This window comes from Mytilus californianus, unplaced genomic scaffold (genome assembly GCF_021869535.1).
Source record: "Mytilus californianus isolate M0D057914Y unplaced genomic scaffold, xbMytCali1.0.p SCAF_66, whole genome shotgun sequence".
Classification (NCBI taxonomy): Eukaryota; Metazoa; Mollusca; class Bivalvia; order Mytilida; family Mytilidae; genus Mytilus; species Mytilus californianus.
Window position 1 is genome coordinate 324763 of NW_026262719.1, and position 23428 is coordinate 348190.

The 23428-nt window shown below is 34.6% G+C and overlaps 2 long non-coding RNA genes across 2 annotated transcripts; one reads left to right on the top strand and one right to left on the bottom strand.

Moving 5' to 3' along the window:
• Positions 1–1686: 1686 nt before the first annotated feature.
• Positions 1687–11037, bottom strand: LOC127707356 (uncharacterized). The gene is made up of 4 exons (XR_007984796.1): positions 10916–11037; positions 9013–9514; positions 7110–7611; positions 1687–1902 (listed from the first exon to the last, which is right to left on the bottom strand). It is a non-coding gene; the product is annotated as an uncharacterized LOC127707356 (long non-coding RNA).
• On the top strand, positions 4017–10925 carry LOC127707355 (uncharacterized). Its single transcript, XR_007984795.1, has 3 exons — positions 4017–5388; positions 6791–7291; positions 10597–10925. It is a non-coding gene; the product is annotated as an uncharacterized LOC127707355 (long non-coding RNA).
• Positions 11038–23428: the final 12391 nt, after the last annotated feature.

Consider the following 23428-nt stretch of genomic DNA (forward strand, 5'->3'; position numbering starts at 1 on the left):
TGTGAGCATAGAAAAGGTGTCGTATTAAAGCTTCAAAAAAAAAATTCGGTTTTTACATTAAGAACAACTACAAATCCAAATAAAGTGATCATGAGACTTGCAGGATACAACTCGTATGATCTAAGTAAGAAACAAGCCATTAAACTGGGATAAGAAAATGAAGCAACAACCAGAGATGCCAACATTCAATATATGGATTAAGAAAAAGTCATTTAAATTTTGAGTGTATATTATCAGGGTTAAAGATAAGTGAAACATTATTTTCTTGGTGCTTCAGCAGATGGTGTAATAACCCAAGTTTAATTTCACATGTTCGTCTATGACACTAATTATTGTGATAGTGTTGTAATGGTAAACACTTTGCAAAGATTTTCATACTGCTGCTTTAAAAGAAATGGTCATACCTTTTTAGCTCACCTGACCTCAAAGGTCAAGTGAGCTTTTTCTCATCACTTTGCGTCCGTCGTCCGTCGTCCGTAAACTTTTACAAAAATCTTCTCCTCTGAAACTACTGGGCCAAATGCACCCAAACTTAAACACAATCATCATTCAAGTATCTAGTTTAAAAAATGTGTCCGATGACCCCGCCAACCTACCAAGATGGTCGCCATTGCTAAAAATAGAACATAGGGGTAAAATGTAGATTTTGGCTTATATCTCTGAAACCAAAGCATTTAGAGCAAATCTGACACGGGGTAAAATTGTTTATCAGGTCAAGATCTATCTGCCCTGAAATTTTCACATGAATCGGACAACCCGTTGTTGGGTTGCTGCCCCTGAATTGGTAATTTTAAGGAAATTTTGCCGTTTTTGGTTATTATCTTGAATATTATTATAGATAGAGATAAACTGTAAACAGCAATAATGTTCAGCAAAGTAAGATCTACAAAAAAGTCACCTTGACCAAAATGGTCAGTTCACCCCTTAAGGAGTTATTGCCCTTTATAGTCAATTTTTAACCATTTTTCGTAAATTTTTGTAATCTTTTACAAAAATCTTCTCCTCTGAAACTACTAAGACAAATTTAACCAAACTTGTCCACAATCATCATTAGGGTATCTAGTTTAAAAAATGTGTCCGGTGACCCGGCCAACCAACCAAGATGGCCGCCATGGCTTAAAATAGAACATAGGGGTAAAATGTAGATTTTGGCTCATATTTCTGAAACCAAAGCATTTAGAGCAAATCTGACACGGGGTAAAATTGTTTATCAGGTCAAGATCTATCTGCCCTGAAATTTTCAGATGAATCGGACAACCCGTTGTTGGGTTGCTGCCCCTGAATTGGTAATTTTAAGGAAATTTTGCCGTTTTTGGTTATTATCTTGAATATTATTATAGATAGAGATAAACTGTAAACAGCAATAATGTTCAGCAAAGTAAGATCTACAAAAAAGTCACCTTGACCAAAATGGTCAGTTGACCCCTTAAGGAGTTATTGCCCTTTATAGTCAATTTTTAACCATTTTTCGTAAATTTTTGTAATCTTTTACAAAAATCTTCTCCTCTGAAACTACTAAGACAAATTTAACCAAACTTGTCCACAATCATCATTAGGGTATCTAGTTTAAAAAATGTGTCCGGTGACCCGGCCAACCAACCAAGATGGCCGCCATGGCTAAAAATAGAACATAGGGGTAACATGTAGATTTTGGCTCATATCTCTGAAACCAAAGCATTTAGAGCAAATCTGACGTGGTGTAAAATTGTTTATCAGGTCAAGATCTATCTGCCCTGAAATTCTCAGATGAATCGGACAACCCGTTGTTGGGTTGCTGCCCCTGAATTGGTAATTTTAAGGAAATTTTGCCGTTTTTGGTTATTATCTTGAATATTATTATAGATAGAGATAAACTGTAAACAGCAATAATGTTCAGCAAAGTAAGATCTACAAATAAGTCAACTTGACCAAAATGGTCATTTGACCCCTTAAGGAGTTATTGCCCTTTATAGTCAATTTTTAACAATTTTTCGTAAATTTTTGTAATCTTTTACAAAAATCTTCTCCTCTGAAACTACTAAGACAAATTTAACCAAACTTGTCCACAATCATCATTAGGGTATCTAGTTTAAAAAATGTGTCCGATGACCCCGCCCGCGAACAAGATGGCTGACATGGCTAAAAAATAGTACATAGGGTAAAATGCAGTTTTTGGCTCATATCTCTGAAACCAAAGCATTTAGAGCGAACCTGATGAGGATAAAATTGTTCATTAGGTCAAGATCTATCTGCCCTGAAATTTTCAGACCAATCAGGCAACCCGTTGTTGGGTTGCTGCCCCTACATTGGTAATTTTAAGGAAATTTTGCCGTTTTTAGCTCACCTGACCTGAAAGGTCAAGTGAGCTTTTCTCATCACTTGGCGTCTGTCGTCCGTCGTCCGTAAACTTTTACAAAAATCTTCTCCTCTGAAACAACTGGGCCAAATTTGACCAAACTTGGCCACAATCATCATTGGGGTATCTAGTTTAAAAAATGTGTCCGGTGACCCGGCCAACCAACCAAGATGGCCGCCATGGCTAAAAATAGAACATAGGGGTAAAATGTAGATTTTGGCTTATATCTCTGAAACCAAAGCATTTAGAGCAAATCTGACATGGGTTAAATTGTTTATCAGGTCAAGATCTATCTGCCCTGAAATTTTCAGATGAATCAGACAACCCGTTGTTGGGTTGCTGCCACTGAATTGGTAATTTTAAGGAAATTTTGCCGTTTTTGGTTATTATCTTGAATATTATCATAGATAGAGATAAACTGGAAACAGCAATAATGTTCAGCAAAGTAAGATCTACAAATAAGTCAACTTGACCAAAATGGTCATTTGACCCCTTAAGGAGTTATTGCCCTTTATAGTCAATTTTTAACCATTTTTCGTAAATTTTTGTAATCTTTTACAAAAATCTTCTCCTCTGAAACTACTAAGACAAATTTAACCAAACTTGTCCACAATCATCATTAGGGTATTTTGTTTAAAAAATGTGTCAGATGACCCCGCCCTCGAACCAAGATGGCCGCCATGGCTAAAAAATAGTACATAGGGTAAAATGCAGTTTTTGGCTCATATCTCTGAAACCAAAGCATTAAGAGCAAATCTGATGAGGATAAAATTGTTCATTAGGTCAAGATCTATCTGCCCTGAAATTTTCAGACCAATCAGGCAACCCGTTGTTGGGTTGCTGCCCCTGAATTGGTAATTTTAAGGAAATTTTGCAGTTTTTGGTTATTATCTTGAACATTATTATAGATAGAGATAAACTGTAAACAGCAATAATGTTCAGCAAAGTAAGATCTACAAAAAAGTCACCTTGACCAAAATGGTCAGTTGACCCCTTAAGGAGTTATTGCCCTTTATAGTCAATTTTTAACCATTTTTCGTAAATTTTTGTAATCTTTTACAAAAATCTTCTCCTCTGAAACTACTAAGACAAATTTAACCAAACTTGTCCACAATCATCATTAGGGTATCTAGTTTAAAAAATGTGTCCGGTGACCCGGCCAACCAACCAAGATGGCCGCCATGGCTAAAAATAGAACATAGGGGTAACATGTAGATTTTGGCTCATATCTCTGAAACCAAAGCATTTAGAGCGAATCTGACATGGGGTAAAATTGTTTATCAGGTCAAGATCTATCTACCCTGAAATTCTCAGATGAATCGGACAACCCGTTGTTGGGTTGCTGCCCCTGAATTGGTAATTTTAAGGAAATTTTGCCGTTTTTGGTTATTATCTTGAATATTATTATAGATAGAGATAAACTGTAAACAGCAATAATGTTCAGCAAAGTAAGATCTACAAATAAGTCAACTTGACCAAAATGGTCATTTGACCCCTTAAGGAGTTATTGCCCTTTACAGTCAATTTTTAACAATTTTTCGTAAATTTTTGTAATCTTTTACAAAAATCTTCTCCTCTGAAACTACTAAGACAAATTTAACCAAACTTGTCCACAATCATCATTAGGGTATCTAGTTTAAAAAATGTGTCCGATGACCCCGCCCGCGAACAAAATGGCTGACATGGCTAAAAAATAGTACATAGGGTAAAATGCAGTTTTTGGCTCATATCTCTGAAACCAAAGCATTTAGAGCGAACCTGATGAGGATAAAATTGTTCATTAGGTCAAGATCTATCTGCCCTGAAATTTTCAGACCAATCAGGCAACCCGTTGTTGGGTTGCTGCCCCTGAATTGGTAATTTTAAGGAAATTTTGCCGTTTTTAGCTCACCTGACCTGAAAGGTCAAGTGAGCTTTTCTCATCACTTGGCGTCTGTCGTCCGTCGTCCGTAAACTTTTACAAAAATCTTCTCCTCTGAAACTACTGGGCCAAATTTGACCAAACTTGGCCACAATCATCATTGGGGTATCTAGTTTAAAAAATGTGTCCGGTGACCCGGCCAACCAACCAAGATGGCCGCCATGGCTAAAAATAGAACATAGGGGTAAAATGTAGATTTTGGCTTATATCTCTGAAACCAAAGCATTTAGAGCAAATCTGACATGGGTTAAATTGTTTATCAGGTCAAGATCTATCTGCCCTGAAATTTTCAGATGAATCAGACAACCCGTTGTTGGGTTGCTGCCACTGAATTGGTAATTTTAAGGAAATTTTGCCGTTTTTGGTTATTATCTTGAATATTATCATAGATAGAGATAAACTGGAAACAGCAATAATGTTCAGCAAAGTAAGATCTACAAATAAGTCAACTTGACCAAAATGGTCATTTGACCCCTTAAGGAGTTATTGCCCTTTATAGTCAATTTTTAACCATTTTTCGTAAATTTTTGTAATCTTTTACAAAAATCTTCTCCTCTGAAACTACTAAGACAAATTTAACCAAACTTGTCCACAATCATCATTAGGGTATTTTGTTTAAAAAATGTGTCAGATGACCCCGCCCGCGAACCAAGATGGCCGCCATGGCTAAAAAATAGTACATAGGGTAAAATGCAGTTTTTGGCTCATATCTCTGAAACCAAAGCATTAAGAGCAAATCTGATGAGGATAAAATTGTTCATTAGGTCAAGATCTATCTGCCCTGAAATTTTCAGACCAATCAGGCAACCCGTTGTTGGGTTGCTGCCCCTGAATTGGTAATTTTAAGGAAATTTTGCCGTTTTTGGTTATTATCTTGAATATTATTATAGATAGAGATAAACTGTAAACAGCAATAATGTTCAGCAAAGTAAGATCTACAAAAAAGTCACCTTGACCAAAATGGTCAGTTGACCCCTTAAGGAGTTATTGCCCTTTACAGTCAATTTTTAACCATTTTTCGTAAATTTTTGTAATCTTTTACAAAAATCTTCTCCTCTGAAACTACTAAGACAAATTTAACCAAACTTGTCCACAATCATCATTAGGGTATCTAGTTTAAAAAATGTGTCCGGTGACCCGGCCAACCAACCAAGATGGCCGCCATGGCTAAAAATAGAACATAGGGGTAACATGTAGATTTTGGCTCATATCTCTGAAACCAAAGCATTTAGAGCAAATCTGACGTGGTGTAAAATTGTTTATCAGGTCAAGATCTATCTGCCCTGAAATTCTCAGATGAATCGGACAACCCGTTGTTGGGTTGCTGCCCCTGAATTGGTAATTTTAAGGAAATTTTGCCGTTTTTGGTTATTATCTTGAATATTATTATAGATAGAGATAAACTGTAAACAGCAATAATGTTCAGCAAAGTAAGATCTACAAATAAGTCAACTTGACCAAAATGGTCATTTGACCCCTTAAGGAGTTATTGCCCTTTATAGTCAATTTTTAACAATTTTTCGTAAATTTTTGTAATCTTTTACAAAAATCTTCTCCTCTGAAACTACTAAGACAAATTTAACCAAACTTGTCCACAATCATCATTAGGGTATCTAGTTTAAAAAATGTGTCCGATGACCCCGCCCGCGAACAAGATGGCTGACATGGCTAAAAAATAGTACATAGGGTAAAATGCAGTTTTAAGCTCATATCTCTGAAACCAAAGCATTTAGAGCGAACCTGATGAGGATAAAATTGTTCATTAGGTCAAGATCTATCTGCCCTGAAATTTTCAGACCAATCAGGCAACCCGTTGTTGGGTTGCTGCCCCTACATTGGTAATTTTAAGGAAATTTTGCCGTTTTTAGCTCACCTGACCTGAAAGGTCAAGTGAGCTTTTCTCATCACTTGGCGTCTGTCGTCCGTCGTCCGTAAACTTTTACAAAAATCTTCTCCTCTGAAACTACTGGGCCAAATTTGACCAAACTTGGCCACAATCATCATTGGGGTATCTAGTTTAAAAAATGTGTCCGGTGACCCGGCCAACCAACCAAGATGGCCGCCATGGCTAAAAATAGAACATAGGGGTAAAATGTAGATTTTGGCTTATATCTCTGAAACCAAAGCATTTAGAGCAAATCTGACATGGGTTAAATTGTTTATCAGGTCAAGATCTATCTGCCCTGAAATTTTCAGATGAATCAGACAACCCGTTGTTGGGTTGCTGCCACTGAATTGGTAATTTTAAGGAAATTTTGCCGTTTTTGGTTATTATCTTGAATATTATCATAGATAGAGATAAACTGGAAACAGCAATAATGTTCAGCAAAGTAAGATCTACAAATAAGTCAACTTGACCAAAATGGTCATTTGACCCCTTAAGGAGTTATTGCCCTTTATAGTCAATTTTTAACCATTTTTCGTAAATTTTTGTAATCTTTTACAAAAATCTTCTCCTCTGAAACTACTAAGACAAATTTAACCAAACTTGTCCACAATCATCATTAGGGTATTTTGTTTAAAAAATGTGTCAGATGACCCCGCCCGCGAACCAAGATGGCCGCCATGGCTAAAAAATAGTACATAGGGTAAAATGCAGTTTTTGGCTCATATCTCTGAAACCAAAGCATTAAGAGCAAATCTGATGAGGATAAAATTGTTCATTAGGTCAAGATCTATCTGCCCTGAAATTTTCAGACCAATCAGGCAACCCGTTGTTGGGTTGCTGCCCCTGAATTGGTAATTTTAAGGAAATTTTGCCGTTTTTGGTTATTATCTTGAATATTATTATAGATAGAGATAAACTGTAAACAGCAATAATGTTCAGCAAAGTAAGATCTACAAAAAAGTCACCTTGACCAAAATGGTCAGTTGACCCCTTAAGGAGTTATTGCCCTTTACAGTCAATTTTTAACCATTTTTCGTAAATTTTTGTAATCTTTTACAAAAATCTTCTCCTCTGAAACTACTAAGACAAATTTAACCAAACTTGTCCACAATCATCATTAGGGTATCTAGTTTAAAAAATGTGTCCGGTGACCCGGCCAACCAACCAAGATGGCCGCCATGGCTAAAAATAGAACATAGGGGTAACATGTAGATTTTGGCTCATATCTCTGAAACCAAAGCATTTAGAGCAAATCTGACATGGGGTAAAATTGTTTATCAGGTCAAGATCTATCTGCCCTGAAATTCTCAGATGAATCGGACAACCCGTTGTTGGGTTGCTGCCCCTGAATTGGTAATTTTAAGGAAATTTTGCCGTTTTTGGTTATTATCTTGAATATTATTATAGATAGAGATAAACTGTAAACAGCAATAATGTTCAGCAAAGTAAGATCTACAAATAAGTCAACTTGACCAAAATGGTCATTTGACCCCTTAAGGAGTTATTGCCCTTTATAGTCAATTTTTAACAATTTTTCGTAAATTTTTGTAATCTTTTACAAAAATCTTCTCCTCTGAAACTACTAAGACAAATTTAACCAAACTTGTCCACAATCATCATTAGGGTATCTAGTTTAAAAAATGTGTCCGATGACCCCGCCCGCGAACAAGATGGCTGACATGGCTAAAAAATAGTACATAGGGTAAAATGCAGTTTTTGGCTCATATCTCTGAAACCAAAGCATTTAGAGCGAAACTGATGAGGATAAAATTGTTCATTAGGTCAAGATCTATCTGCCCTGAAATTTTCAGACCAATCAGGCAACCCGTTGTTGGGTTGCTGCCCCTGAATTGGTAATTTTAAGGAAATTTTGCCGTTTTTAGCTCACCTGACCTGAAAGGTCAAGTGAGCTTTTCTCATCACTTGGCGTCTGTCGTCCGTCGTCCGTAAACTTTTACAAAAATCTTCTCCTCTGAAACTACTGGGCCAAATTTGACCAAACTTGGCCACAATCATCATTGGGGTATCTAGTTTAAAAAATGTGTCCGGTGACCCGGCCAACCAACCAAGATGGCCGCCATGGCTAAAAATAGAACATAGGGGTAAAATGTAGATTTTGGCTTATATCTCTGAAACCAAAGCATTTAGAGCAAATCTGACATGGGTTAAATTGTTTATCAGGTCAAGATCTATCTGCCCTGAAATTTTCAGATGAATCAGACAACCCGTTGTTGGGTTGCTGCCACTGAATTGGTAATTTTAAGGAAATTTTGCCGTTTTTGGTTATTATCTTGAATATTATCATAGATAGAGATAAACTGGAAACAGCAATAATGTTCAGCAAAGTAAGATCTACAAATAAGTCAACTTGACCAAAATGGTCATTTGACCCCTTAAGGAGTTATTGCCCTTTATAGTCAATTTTTAACCATTTTTCGTAAATTTTTGTAATCTTTTACAAAAATCTTCTCCTCTGAAACTACTAAGACAAATTTAACCAAACTTGTCCACAATCATCATTAGGGTATTTTGTTTAAAAAATGTGTCAGATGACCCCGCCCGCGAACCAAGATGGCTGCCATGGCTAAAAAATAGTACATAGGGTAAAATGCAGTTTTTGGCTCATATCTCTGAAACCAAAGCATTAAGAGCAAATCTGATGAGGATAAAATTGTTCATTAGGTCAAGATCTATCTGCCCTGAAATTTTCAGACCAATCAGGCAACCCGTTGTTGGGTTGCTGCCCCTGAATTGGTAATTTTAAGGAAATTTTGCCGTTTTTGGTTATTATCTTGAATATTATTATAGATAGAGATAAACTGTAAACAGCAATAATGTTCAGCAAAGTAAGATCTACAAAAAAGTCACCTTGACCAAAATGGTCAGTTGACCCCTTAAGGAGTTATTGCCCTTTATAGTCAATTTTTAACCATTTTTCGTAAATTTTTGTAATCTTTTACAAAAATCTTCTCCTCTGAAACTACTAAGACAAATTTAACCAAACTTGTCCACAATCATCATTAGGGTATCTAGTTTAAAAAATGTGTCCGGTGACCCGGCCAACCAACCAAGATGGCCGCCATGGCTAAAAATAGAACATAGGGGTAACATGTAGATTTTGGCTCATATCTCTGAAACCAAAGCATTTAGAGCAAATCTGACATGGGGTAAAATTGTTTATCAGGTCAAGATCTATCTGCCCTGAAATTCTCAGATGAATCGGACAACCCGTTGTTGGGTTGCTGCCCCTGAATTGGTAATTTTAAGGAAATTTTGCCGTTTTTGGTTATTATCTTGAATATTATTATAGATAGAGATAAACTGTAAACAGCAATAATGTTCAGCAAAGTAAGATCTACAAATAAGTCAACTTGACCAAAATGGTCATTTGACCCCTTAAGGAGTTATTGCCCTTTATAGTCAATTTTTAACAATTTTTCGTAAATTTTTGTAATCTTTTACAAAAATCTTCTCCTCTGAAACTACTAAGACAAATTTAACCAAACTTGTCCACAATCATCATTAGGGTATCTAGTTTAAAAAATGTGTCCGATGACCCCGCCCGCGAACAAGATGGCTGACATGGCTAAAAAATAGTACATAGGGTAAAATGCAGTTTTTGGCTCATATCTCTGAAACCAAAGCATTTAGAGCGAACCTGATGAGGATAAAATTGTTCATTAGGTCAAGATCTATCTGCCCTGAAATTTTCAGACCAATCAGGCAACCCGTTGTTGGGTTGCTGCCCCTACATTGGTAATTTTAAGGAAATTTTGCCGTTTTTAGCTCACCTGACCTGAAAGGTCAAGTGAGCTTTTCTCATCACTTGGCGTCTGTCGTCCGTCGTCCGTAAACTTTTACAAAAATCTTCTCCTCTGAAACTACTGGGCCAAATTTGACCAAACTTGGCCACAATCATCATTGGGGTATCTAGTTTAAAAAATGTGTCCGGTGACCCGGCCAACCAACCAAGATGGCCGCCATGGCTAAAAATAGAACATAGGGGTAAAATGTAGATTTTGGCTTATATCTCTGAAACCAAAGCATTTAGAGCAAATCTGACATGGGTTAAATTGTTTATCAGGTCAAGATCTATCTGCCCTGAAATTTTCAGATGAATCAGACAACCCGTTGTTGGGTTGCTGCCACTGAATTGGTAATTTTAAGGAAATTTTGCCGTTTTTGGTTATTATCTTGAATATTATCATAGATAGAGATAAACTGGAAACAGCAATAATGTTCAGCAAAGTAAGATCTACAAATAAGTCAACTTGACCAAAATGGTCATTTGACCCCTTAAGGAGTTATTGCCCTTTATAGTCAATTTTTAACCATTTTTCGTAAATTTTTGTAATCTTTTACAAAAATCTTCTCCTCTGAAACTACTAAGACAAATTTAACCAAACTTGTCCACAATCATCATTAGGGTATTTTGTTTAAAAAATGTGTCAGATGACCCCGCCCGCGAACCAAGATGGCCGCCATGGCTAAAAAATAGTACATAGGGTAAAATGCAGTTTTTGGCTCATATCTCTGAAACCAAAGCATTAAGAGCAAATCTGATGAGGATAAAATTGTTCATTAGGTCAAGATCTATCTGCCCTGAAATTTTCAGACCAATCAGGCAACCCGTTGTTGGGTTGCTGCCCCTGAATTGGTAATTTTAAGGAAATTTTGCCGTTTTTGGTTATTATCTTGAATATTATTATAGATACAGATAAACTGTAAACAGCAATAATGTTCAGCAAAGTAAGATCTACAAAAAAGTCACCTTGACCAAAATGGTCAGTTGACCCCTTAAGGAGTTATTGCCCTTTACAGTCAATTTTTAACCATTTTTCGTAAATTTTTGTAATCTTTTACAAAAATCTTCTCCTCTGAAACTACTAAGACAAATTTAACCAAACTTGTCCACAATCATCATTAGGGTATCTAGTTTAAAAAATGTGTCCGGTGACCCGGCCAACCAACCAAGATGGCCGCCATGGCTAAAAATAGAACATAGGGGTAACATGTAGATTTTGGCTCATATCTCTGAAACCAAAGCATTTAGAGCAAATCTGACATGGGGTAAAATTGTTTATCAGGTCAAGATCTATCTGCCCTGAAATTCTCAGATGAATCGGACAACCCGTTGTTGGGTTGCTGCCCCTGAATTGGTAATTTTAAGGAAATTTTGCCGTTTTTGGTTATTATCTTGAATATTATTATAGATAGAGATAAACTGTAAACAGCAATAATGTTCAGCAAAGTAAGATCTACAAATAAGTCAACTTGACCAAAATGGTCATTTGACCCCTTAAGGAGTTATTGCCCTTTATAGTCAATTTTTAACAATTTTTCGTAAATTTTTGTAATCTTTTACAAAAATCTTCTCCTCTGAAACTACTAAGACAAATTTAACCAAACTTGTCCACAATCATCATTAGGGTATCTAGTTTAAAAAATGTGTCCGATGACCCCGCCCGCGAACAAGATGGCTGACATGGCTAAAAAATAGTACATAGGGTAAAATGCAGTTTTTGGCTCATATCTCTGAAACCAAAGCATTTAGAGCGAAACTGATGAGGATAAAATTGTTCATTAGGTCAAGATCTATCTGCCCTGAAATTTTCAGACCAATCAGGCAACCCGTTGTTGGGTTGCTGCCCCTGAATTGGTAATTTTAAGGAAATTTTGCCGTTTTTAGCTCACCTGACCTGAAAGGTCAAGTGAGCTTTTCTCATCACTTGGCGTCTGTCGTCCGTCGTCCGTAAACTTTTACAAAAATCTTCTCCTCTGAAACTACTGGGCCAAATTTGACCAAACTTGGCCACAATCATCATTGGGGTATCTAGTTTAAAAAATGTGTCCGGTGACCCGGCCAACCAACCAAGATGGCCGCCATGGCTAAAAATAGAACATAGGGGTAAAATGTAGATTTTGGCTTATATCTCTGAAACCAAAGCATTTAGAGCAAATCTGACATGGGTTAAATTGTTTATCAGGTCAAGATCTATCTGCCCTGAAATTTTCAGATGAATCAGACAACCCGTTGTTGGGTTGCTGCCACTGAATTGGTAATTTTAAGGAAATTTTGCCGTTTTTGGTTATTATCTTGAATATTATCATAGATAGAGATAAACTGGAAACAGCAATAATGTTCAGCAAAGTAAGATCTACAAATAAGTCAACTTGACCAAAATGGTCATTTGACCCCTTAAGGAGTTATTGCCCTTTATAGTCAATTTTTAACCATTTTTCGTAAATTTTTGTAATCTTTTACAAAAATCTTCTCCTCTGAAACTACTAAGACAAATTTAACCAAACTTGTCCACAATCATCATTAGGGTATTTTGTTTAAAAAATGTGTCAGATGACCCCGCCCGCGAACCAAGATGGCTGCCATGGCTAAAAAATAGTACATAGGGTAAAATGCAGTTTTTGGCTCATATCTCTGAAACCAAAGCATTAAGAGCAAATCTGATGAGGATAAAATTGTGATGAACTTTTTCAGCGTCCGCGACCGAATTACCATACAGAAGAGGAGACATGGTTTGAGAACAAACCACTTGGAAAAAATACTTTTAGTATATTTACATAATAGTTATTGAAAAACTGGTCGTTATCGTGATATATGGACTGCCCATACGACTCAGTCATTATCGCTGTCTCAGTAAATACCACTGTCCTGTGGGCAGTCCATATATCACGATAATGACCAGCTTTTCAATAACTATTATGTAAATATAAGTACCCACCACCTATTATTACACGTAATGTACAGCACTTTTAATTTAAAAAGGCATACTATTGGTTTAAAAAGTCCATTTACATAACTTCACAATTAAAAAGTCTATTCCTCGTGTGATTGAAAACATACAAAAACTGTCCAACAACTGTCTGTTCGCTTCCACTATAAAATGACCTCTGCTTAACATCCAATCAAAATGGGAGAACAAAACTATTTTTATTTAGCTGTTTGGCGCTTACATCCGAATACAATCTTGGTTAAATGTTCAATTTCTCTACATCAATGAACCAAAAAGGAATGTTCTACAGTAGATATTAGTCGTTTTCAGCATGAAACACAATCATCTGGATCAGAAGGGAAAGGTTTATTACAGATCATCGCACCTGTATTCTGATAAACTCGAAGTGGTTTTTAACATTAGATATATTTGTCTTCTTCAAATGTGCGGTCGGTTTTCTTTGTCCGAATTGCATTATTTTTTCACTTTAATGAAATTGAAATTGAAATAGGATATATTTTATTTGGTTCTGTAATGAAATCCTTCATTTTGGAGTTATGATATTTATAGAAAAAGTAAAATTGCAAGAACCATTTGACCTAAAAATGAATCTTTTAAGTTAAATCTAGAGCTCTTCACGATATGTGATACAGTTATGAATTTTGAGTTGTGAATTGAAGGCTATGTGATAAATGTCTTTTACTACTTTTGTGTCAATCCTACCAAGTAATAAGAACATGAAAATTTGAAAACTATCAACAACAAAAATCTTGTATATTTTTGTTTGATAGCAAAAAAAATCATTGACGCCATACACATCAGAATATATTTTTAGAAAACATGACATTTTTCCTTTAAAGAGGCACTAGCTGTCAAATTCGTGTTCACCGATTTGACTCAAATTCTAATATTTGATTTATAACAATGTAAAACATTTATCCAAATTATAAAAAGTCTAAAATAAACAATTTACAGGGCATGGGCTCAAAATGTAGCTTCGTTTCGTGTGTATTTTAGGCTAGACGCCATCTAATTAACTATCGAGTTGACCTCCGATGACCATATAAGAAATATAAACATAACTAAAGATATAAATAGATAAAGCGAACTCGTGCAATTGGATTTTTCTAGGTCTGTTTAATTTCATATTATAGATTAATAAAATGCTCCGCAGGGCGCAGCTTGATACGACCGCAGAGGTCGAACCCTGAACAGTTGGAGCAAGTATGGACACAACATTCAAGCTTGATACAGCTTTGCATTTGGATTGTGATTAAATATTTGACACAGCATAGGTTTCTAACACAGAATGAATGTGGTCTAAGAACTTAAAAATTTTAAATTGGACATTCACCTATTATGGTCCAATATCCAAAATCTAAATACATGGTTAGATTCAGCATATCAAAGAACCCCAAGAATTCAATTTTTGATGAAATCAAACAAAGTTTAATTTTGGACCCTTTTGACCTCAATGTGGACAAAGTTGATAACGGGGCCCAAAAATCAAAAATCTAAATACATGGTTAAATTCAGCATATCAAAGAACCCCATATGTTCAATTTTTGTTGAAATCAAACAAAGTTTAATTTTGGACCCCGATTTGGACCAACTTGAAAACTGGGCCCATAATCAAAAATCTAAATACATGTTTAGACTCAGCATATCAAAGAACCCTAAGAACTCAATTTTTGTTAAAATCAAACTAAGTTTAATTTTGGACCCTTTGGACCTTAATGTAGACCAATTTGAAAACGGAACCAAAAATTAAGAATCTAAATACACCGTTAGATTCGGCATATCAAAGAACCCCAATAATTCAATTTTTGATGAAATCAAACAAAGTTTAATTTTGGACCCTTTGGACCTCAATGTGGACCAATTTAAAAACGGGGCCCAAAATCCAAAATCTAAATACACAGTTAGATTCAGCATATTAAAGTACCCCAAGAATTCAAGAATAAAACCCCATTGAAATTGGTCAAGAAATAAGCAATTTATACAAAGTATGTTCTTTTGCACAATACTGTGCAATTAAATATTTCTTGCTATTGCGCAATACTGTACAATTGACAATTTCTGGCTATTGCGCAATATTGTGCTATTGGATATTTCTTGCTATTGCGCAATACTGTGCAATTGAAGATTTCTTGCTATTGCGCAATACTGTGCAATTGAAGATTTCTTGCTATTGTGCAATACTGTGCAATTGAAAATTTCTTGCTATTGCACAATACTTATTATATAATAATTTACACATCCTGTTTGGTTTGTATCTCCTACCATATCATTATTATTTGCTTTTAAATATAAATCAGAAATAACCAACTTAAAATGGAAAATTTCAAAAGAAAAGAAAAAGGAAAAAAAGAAAAAAAAGGAAAAAAAAAAAATCCCCCCCCCAAATTTTTTGAACCCCCTTATGATTCATCACCCCCAAACTCAATCCCAGCCTTCCCTTTGTGGTATGGTACCTTGCAGTACAATTTCAGAGAGATCCATACACTTGAACACAAGTTATTGTCTGGAAACTAGAAAAATGTGTTTTTTTTTGGCCCCAAATTCCTAAACGTTTAGGGCAATTACCCCCAAACTCAAACCCAGCTTTCCCTTTGTGATATGGAACCTTGTAGTACAATTTCAGAAAGATCCATACACTTACACACAAGTTATTGTCCTGAAACTAGAAAAATGCTTGTTTTTTGCCCCTTTTTTGCCCCTAATTCCTAAAATATTGAGGCAATTACCCCCATCATCAACCCCAGCCTTCCCTTTGTGGTATGGTACCATGCAGTACAATTTCAGAGAGATCCATTCACTTGAACAAAAGTTATTGTCTGGAAACTAGAAAAATGCTTATTTTTGGCCCCTAATTCCTTTACTGTTAGTACCATAACCCCAAAAATCAATCCCAACCTTCCTTTTGTGGTTTTGAACCTTGTGGTAAAATTTCATAGAGATCCATTCACTTAAACTAAAGTTAGAGTGCGAAAACCAATGTGTCTTCGGACGACACCAGACGACGACGACGACGACGCCAACGTCATACCAATATACGACCACAAAAATTTGTTTGCGGTCGTATAAAAATATATCTTAATCATCGTTTTTACCTGTATAAGAATGATGTTTTGTGGATCGAATTAGTCAATTAAATGATTTATCTATTTTTCACTTTCAATGTTGACATTCTGTTCCTTTAAATAACTATACACACACAATTCATGCGTTATCCATCTCTAGCTAAGGGGTTAAATTGAAGTTCACATGATTACGGATTTAGTGAAATCGAACTTTTCACTTGCAAGTGAATAATACATTATCAATGTTTCTTCGCTTATTTTGACAACTGAACCATACTGGCTGCTAACAGCGAATTATTATTTCACTATTTCACTTTCATTAATGATTGAACAAAAAAAAAATCATTAAGCAGGATTTTCTCAAATTTATGCAAAGTATAAAATCACAGTTTCCATGGCAATCATCATTGTATGGTCCCCATATTTCTACTTTGGATGGTTATCAGCTGACCTTTTTTTTTAAACAAAACATTAATGTTGTGATATAAAACAAAAATAAGTTCTACATTTGAAAATATATATTTTATGTGATTTTCCTAAATTTGTCAATTATTCAAAAGTAAAAGGCTATTTCCATGGCAACCATCATTTGCTGGCCCCCATTTGATTCAATTTTTAAATCATACCCAACTATTTAATTGCAAAAAATGTGAAGCAAAGTGTATTTATGAAAATTAACATTTTGCACTTATAATTTTTTTTTTGTGATTTCCCAAATTCGTCAAACATTAAAAGAATAAATGGCTGTTTCCATAGCAATACTCATTTGTTGGTCCCAATGTTTACTTTTGTATTTAAATTTTACTAAACACACTTTCATACTAAACACATTTTTTTTAAACTTTTATTTGGAAAGTAATGTAAAAAGACTTTTAAATAAAAAAAATTTTGCGATTTTCTCAAATTCAACAAATAAGGAAAGAAAAAAACACTTGATTCCATGGCAACCATCATTTTGCTAGTCCTTGTATCTTTTTTTTATGTTGCCTATACATACATCTATAAAAACAAAATGTTGATAAGGTTTTTATGGAAAGTGAAGTTTGAGACTTAACTATGTTTTTTTGGGTTATTTTAGCACATTCATTAAATATGGAAAATATTTTATTTCCGTTACCATGTCAACCATCATTTGCTGGTCCCCATTTTATTTTTTTGAGTTTACCAATTCCATATGTATAACATCACACAATCATTATTTAAAAAGCTGTTTTTGAAAGTTTACTTTTACCTCGATAAAAAAATAGAAAATTTGACAAAATATGAAAATCCTTTTATTACACAAATTGCCATGGTTTCCAAGCAAAATTCTCAGATATAAGCTAAAGTTTTTAACTAAAAATATATCGGGTAATCAGTGATACATAGTGTCATAAACTATGAATAAACATAACAGACCTCTACTGTAACACACATTTTCAGAATTGCATCTTCAAATATTGCTATATTGGATCTTTAGTAATCTAAAATGAGTTGATTATTGTTATTTTTTTATGAACTGTTACCATGGCAACAACAATAAAGTATATGCAAAATGTTAAATTTTTACTTTTACACCATACGGGGCATGTGTGCAAAATTTCAGGTGGATCTGAAAACATGGACTTATTATTATTATCATTGCATGATCCTAAGGTGGACCTGTACTTAATGAGTATTAAGTAACTTCAGAACCAAGATGAAACAGATAAAATGATCACAAGTCAGGTCGGACATATCTCTGATCTTCTACTTGTTTTATTAGCTACAGATGCAGTTGCCTAATACATGTACTTTAAAAACATGTGTCGTTTGTGCAGACCGAGAGGTGGATACAATTTTGTCACCATGTATTCACACACTCTGTTTTGTTTGTGCACAACACCTTTTCATAAATGATGAAAGGTGTCCGATGTGCAGAGGACCTATTGATGAATAATACAATATGGATAACTTTTTTCAGTTCATTTTGATCAAAGGTTTGAGAGCCTCTGCTTTTACCTTTGGATATCCAGTAAAGATGCCATTATGAAACTTTGAAATATCTCAGATGTTTTGTGTGCAGAGGACATTATACCGGTAGATGTAGTATTTGAAACACCATGGACACGTTTGCAGTATTTTTGCTATTATTTTTATGTAAAGTGTAAAAGAAGCACTCAGTTTGCATGAATTACTATTTTCTGGATGTATTACTATAAATTCTATTTTTTTTTTTGTCTCGCCTCGTGAGAGAGAGAGAGGCGAGACTTAGTGATAGTGTTATGAGCTTCATCGTGGGCGGCTGAACACAACCCACACCTCTTTACCTCTTTCTGGTTATTACATTGATACATTTTAAGTAGTTTCTATACTTCCATCATTTATCAATAAGTAGACTTACTGTATTTTCATAGAATAAACTGTTATAAATATAGAAAAAGGTAAACCAGTAAATCATAATCTATAGTATATTCTATGACAAATATTATTTCGATTTTGAATTGGTGTATTGTTTTCAAATACAGAATATTAAATGTCAAATAATTGATATTAACTATTCGAACAGTTTTGTTTGAATTTAAGCAATAAATGATATCTGGTTGACATTAAAACATGCGTTTTATTTCTTCCCTTCAATTATCTTTCATTTCATAAATATTCACATTCTACTTCAACACAGCTTCCTTTGCATCTAATCGCGCCGTCGCAAACTTTACGAACATCATTTTCAAAGACTACAAATGACAAATGTATTCAGACTTGTCTTACAGAAAGAAACCCTACTGCTTTTACTATACAGAAAACCCCGGTAGCAATTTATAAACAGTGAGAAATCAACAATGCGAGGTAAACAGAGGTGGACCGCATCATCCTTTCTCAACATCTGAACATTGATTATCGTGTAGTCTTGCAAAGACAAACATTTTCTTTATCAGCACCACCATACCAAGAGAACTCCAACATTTCAACAACGCCAATAATTTTGCATAATGGCAAAGCTAGTGTTCACGAACAACTTACCTCTATTAAACAGGCTTTAACTTCTTGAAAATGAAAACCAGTGACAAAAATTGCAAGATTGCTCCACATGTTTGACCACTCCTAGCATTTCATCTTTTCTACATAATCATATTCTCATCCTTCATCATTATATGGAAAGAGATTTTACCAAAATACTATGAAATAATTTTGTCGTTGGTAATACCAACAAGCCCTCCACTTGTTTATATCTGTCTAATTCTGTGTTTTTGAAAACATTGGGAGAGCAAAACAAATAGACACATTCGGAATCCAGCAGTCAAAATTGCATAAACATAAAAATACTACACAACTTTCTTAAAACTTCAAACTAACATGTCTGAAAGAAATAATATTGCAGTTGAAATTAACTTTCCCGTAGATCTAAACACAAAAGTTTTTGTAGTTGATAGTACTTATAGTATATAATAATATTATGCCGTACTAGTGAACACTTCCCGTTAAACGTTCAAATTAAGTAAAACAAAAATACTAGGATAAACAAAATGTATCTGAATACTGAATATCGGGAAAATCTGTTGGATCATTTGACCATTCTTTTTTGGGATTTCGTACGGGTCGTAATTGTCAATTATGTAACTTTTCTCGATCTCGTGACAACGTCTAATCTGTGCTGATATGTTACCTTTGGTGTTTCTTTTGTCATTTTGTCGCTCATTATTTACATACAGGTTAAATCGATACAAGAATGCCACAGATAAACTTATGAGCAAAGCATGCTTGGAATAGCGTGACACTCAATATATTTGAGACCTTCTGTCCTTTAAACTTACTACCAACGACAAAATTACTTAATAATTACCATATAGACCGGAACCTCGGATTGCTGTATAGCCAGTAAAGGTCGTTAAAAACTCCCATCATCAGCAGTTAGTAACGGCCCGTGCGAGTGCCATCATCAGTAAAGGCAACAGTAGTATACCGCTGTTCAGCAGTTAGTATAGAAGACTATTATAATTTAGGTTACATACTGTAACGGCAAAATGTGTTTGCTACTCTCCGATCAAAGTTCATAACACTTTGACATGGGCTTTGTATTGAATTCTAATTGTTAAGCATTACTTAAATGATTCACACACCGACCTGTTTTTGTATTTCAATGGTTGAAAATTTTTTGAACGTCATAATTGAGGTTTTGATGCGGGTATAACGGAAAATATGCCGGTCAACCTCACACGAAAAATAATTGTCTCGTTTGTATTATCAAAGGATCTGCTCTCTTAAAATCCTTTGCAATAATTATTTCAATGTCCGTAGTTGACCTATTTTTTAACAATTTGTCGTAAATTTTTGTAATCTTTTACAAAAATCTTCTTCTCTGAAACTACTGAGACAAACTTAACCATACTTGGCCATAATCATTATTAGGGTACTTAGTTTAAAAAATTTGTCCGATGACCTCGTCTTCCAACCATCATGGCCGACATGGTTAAAAATAGAACATAGGGGTAAAATGCAGTTTTTGGTTTATATCTCTGAAACTAAAGCATTTAGAGCATATCTGACAGGTGGCAAAAATGTTTATCAGATGTAGATTTATCTGCCCTGAAATTTTCAGACGAATCCGACAACCCATTGTTGGGTTGCTGCCCCTGGGTTTTTTGTTATTATCTTAGATATCATTATAATATCTAATATCTAATACTATTAATTATGATTTTAACCTTATTTTACAAGATTTCCAAAGCATCAGTAAGTACAGGTGAGCGACACAGGCTCTTGAGAGCCTCTAGTTAAATTTTGATGTAAGAAATCGTTTGTTGAAATCTCAGAATATGATAAAGATTCTTTAAAAAAAGTCATTGAATTTCAATCTAGTGAGGTAATTATTTAAGATGCTTGGGTAGCAATTTGAATGTAGAGATAATAATTATAATAAAATAACATCTTCATCTTATACATCTATGGAAAAAGGGTAGCTTGTTTAAATCTAACCAACCTTACACAATGCTCAAACGAGCGCTTACTTTGGAAGTATACTTAAATTCGGCTACACTAGCGGGGTTGATTTTTTATTTTCTTCGGTATTACTTCAATTTACTCAATTTTCTTTGTAATATATATATATATATATATATATATGTACATGTATTATCCTGCTCATTATTATCCCATGATGTGTGCTAAACACTCAAGCATTTTACATTGTAATGAGTACAAAGGGTGATACATTTTAATATATGCAGCCTCCTCCATTTACAGCTGCTTCCTTTGAAACTTAAATAAGAAATAAAATAAAACAACTGTTTGAGTTATTTCGCAAAAGTTTGCGTTATAACGCAAAAGGTTTGCGTTACAACGCAAATGTTTGCGTTACAACGCAAAGGTTTGCGTTATATCGCAAAGGTTTGCGTTATAACGCAAACATAGGAAGAAATATAAAAAAAAACGTGTGGCGCTAATACGCTTCCGTAGTATAACATGGTTCATCTTTGTATTACTATAAAATGGTGTTGATGTCTGTGTAATGTAGCATGGTCTATTTTTGTGCTTCTATCTCTTACTCTCAACAGAAGAGCAACTTCTGTGAGAGTAGAAACTAAACCTTTCCATTCTGGGGAGACTAGCTGGTTGCAATACCTAGGATGGTATAAGGCATTGCTGTCGCTGTAAAGAAAGGCCGGGATCGACTGACACCTATTAATGAGAGGTTCGCATTTTTTTAATAAATTGGTTCGTCTTGTCTATTTGATTGAAGATATTGATACAGATTTCTTGAATATAGTCTTAATTCGTCCTGTCTATTTGATTGAAGATATTGATAGGACGATTTAAGACCAGAATTCTTGAATAAAGTCTTAAATCGTCCTGTCTATTTGATCGAAGAGGTCAAAACAGATGTGTATACGCCCAGTTCCCTTCAGAGACCTTATCATTTTTATACGCCCGTTTACGGGACGTTTTATGGTATACCGTTGTCCGTCTGTCCGTCCGTCGTCAACATGTCGGACATTAACTCAAAAACGCTTTAACCAATTTGCATAAAACTTTGGTGAATTGTTAATATCTATTGACGTGAGCTCCCTTTCGTTTTTTTTATAAATTTTAGATTATACGTTTCCGAGTAATGGGGTTTTATTCATTAAAAAAGGGGGATTTTCCAGTTTTCGGACAATAACTCAAGAATGCTTTCACCAACTTGCAAGAAATTGTGGTGAATTGTTTACATCTATTGACATGAGCTTCATTTTGATTTTTGTAAATTTTAGATTTTACATTTCCAAGTTACAGGGTTTTATTCATAAAAAGGGGGATTTTCCAGTTTTCGGACAAAAACTCAAAAATGCTCTCTGCAGTTCTTATGAAACTTTGGTGAATTGTTTATATCTATTGATGTAAGCTCCCTTAAGAATTTTATCAAGTTTACATTTTACATTTCTGAGTTATGGGGTTTTATTCTTCATTAAAAAAGGGGGATCATCCAGTTTTCGGACAATAACTCAAAAATGCTGTCAGCCATTATCATGAAACTTGGGTGAATTGTTTATATCTATTGATGTAGGCTCCCTTTTGATTTTCATAAATTTCTAATATGACATTGAGAATTAATTGAACTTTATTTGTTTATAGTCTGTATTAGTAAGATCTCGTTGTTCGGGTGGTGATAAAATGAAATTTGACATTTTCAGCTCGTCGATCTCTGCATTTTCGTGACAAATTCCCTTTCCCGTTGAAATATTGTGGCTCATTTCAACGTCATGGTCTACATTAGCTCCGAGGTTATCTACATCTATATTTTGGTTTATTTCTAAATTTTGGTTAGTGTAAACAATAGCCAACGATACTGCAACTGAGAATGAGACAAATACCAGCTCCACACGATACAAAAATAAAAACTTCAGTATTTATGTCAGACAATGTTAGGTTTAAGGTGCAAGTTGAAAGGCTTGGATATCATTTTCCATTCGTGAAAGTAACTGAGAATTAAGTGTCAAATCCACCTGGCAGAATGCTGCTTCGTCTTGTGATGAATTTCAAGATATCTTCAAGTTGTTATATCCCGTCTGTGAACTGACATGTACCTTGTGAAATGAAAAAAAAATGTTCTGTTCTATTCTTGTTTACAATTGAACTTTTATAATGCCACGCAAGTTGTATAGGGAAAATATAATAATGAAAAAGGACCTTCCTTTTTGGCTAAGCAAAACGTAACAGTACTGTGACTATTATTAATTTTTGACGGTCAAAACATTGAAGAATAATGAATCGTTATTTAATTCCATTAAACTGACCATAACCTTTATTTATGGAATGCAGTTTGAAAGCATATCATCTTTTAACCCTTAGTCTATCAGCAACAGTTGTTTTCTATGTGTTGCTTCCATACTGTCACTACTAGCAATATGCCACTTTATTCTGGCATGTAATGTGAGATTGAACAAAGTCACAGTTCTGAGTGAGTGTTCTGTATAGTAAATAAATTCTGCAATACGGTATAAACAATTGCTTTCATTAAAAAATATTTCAAAA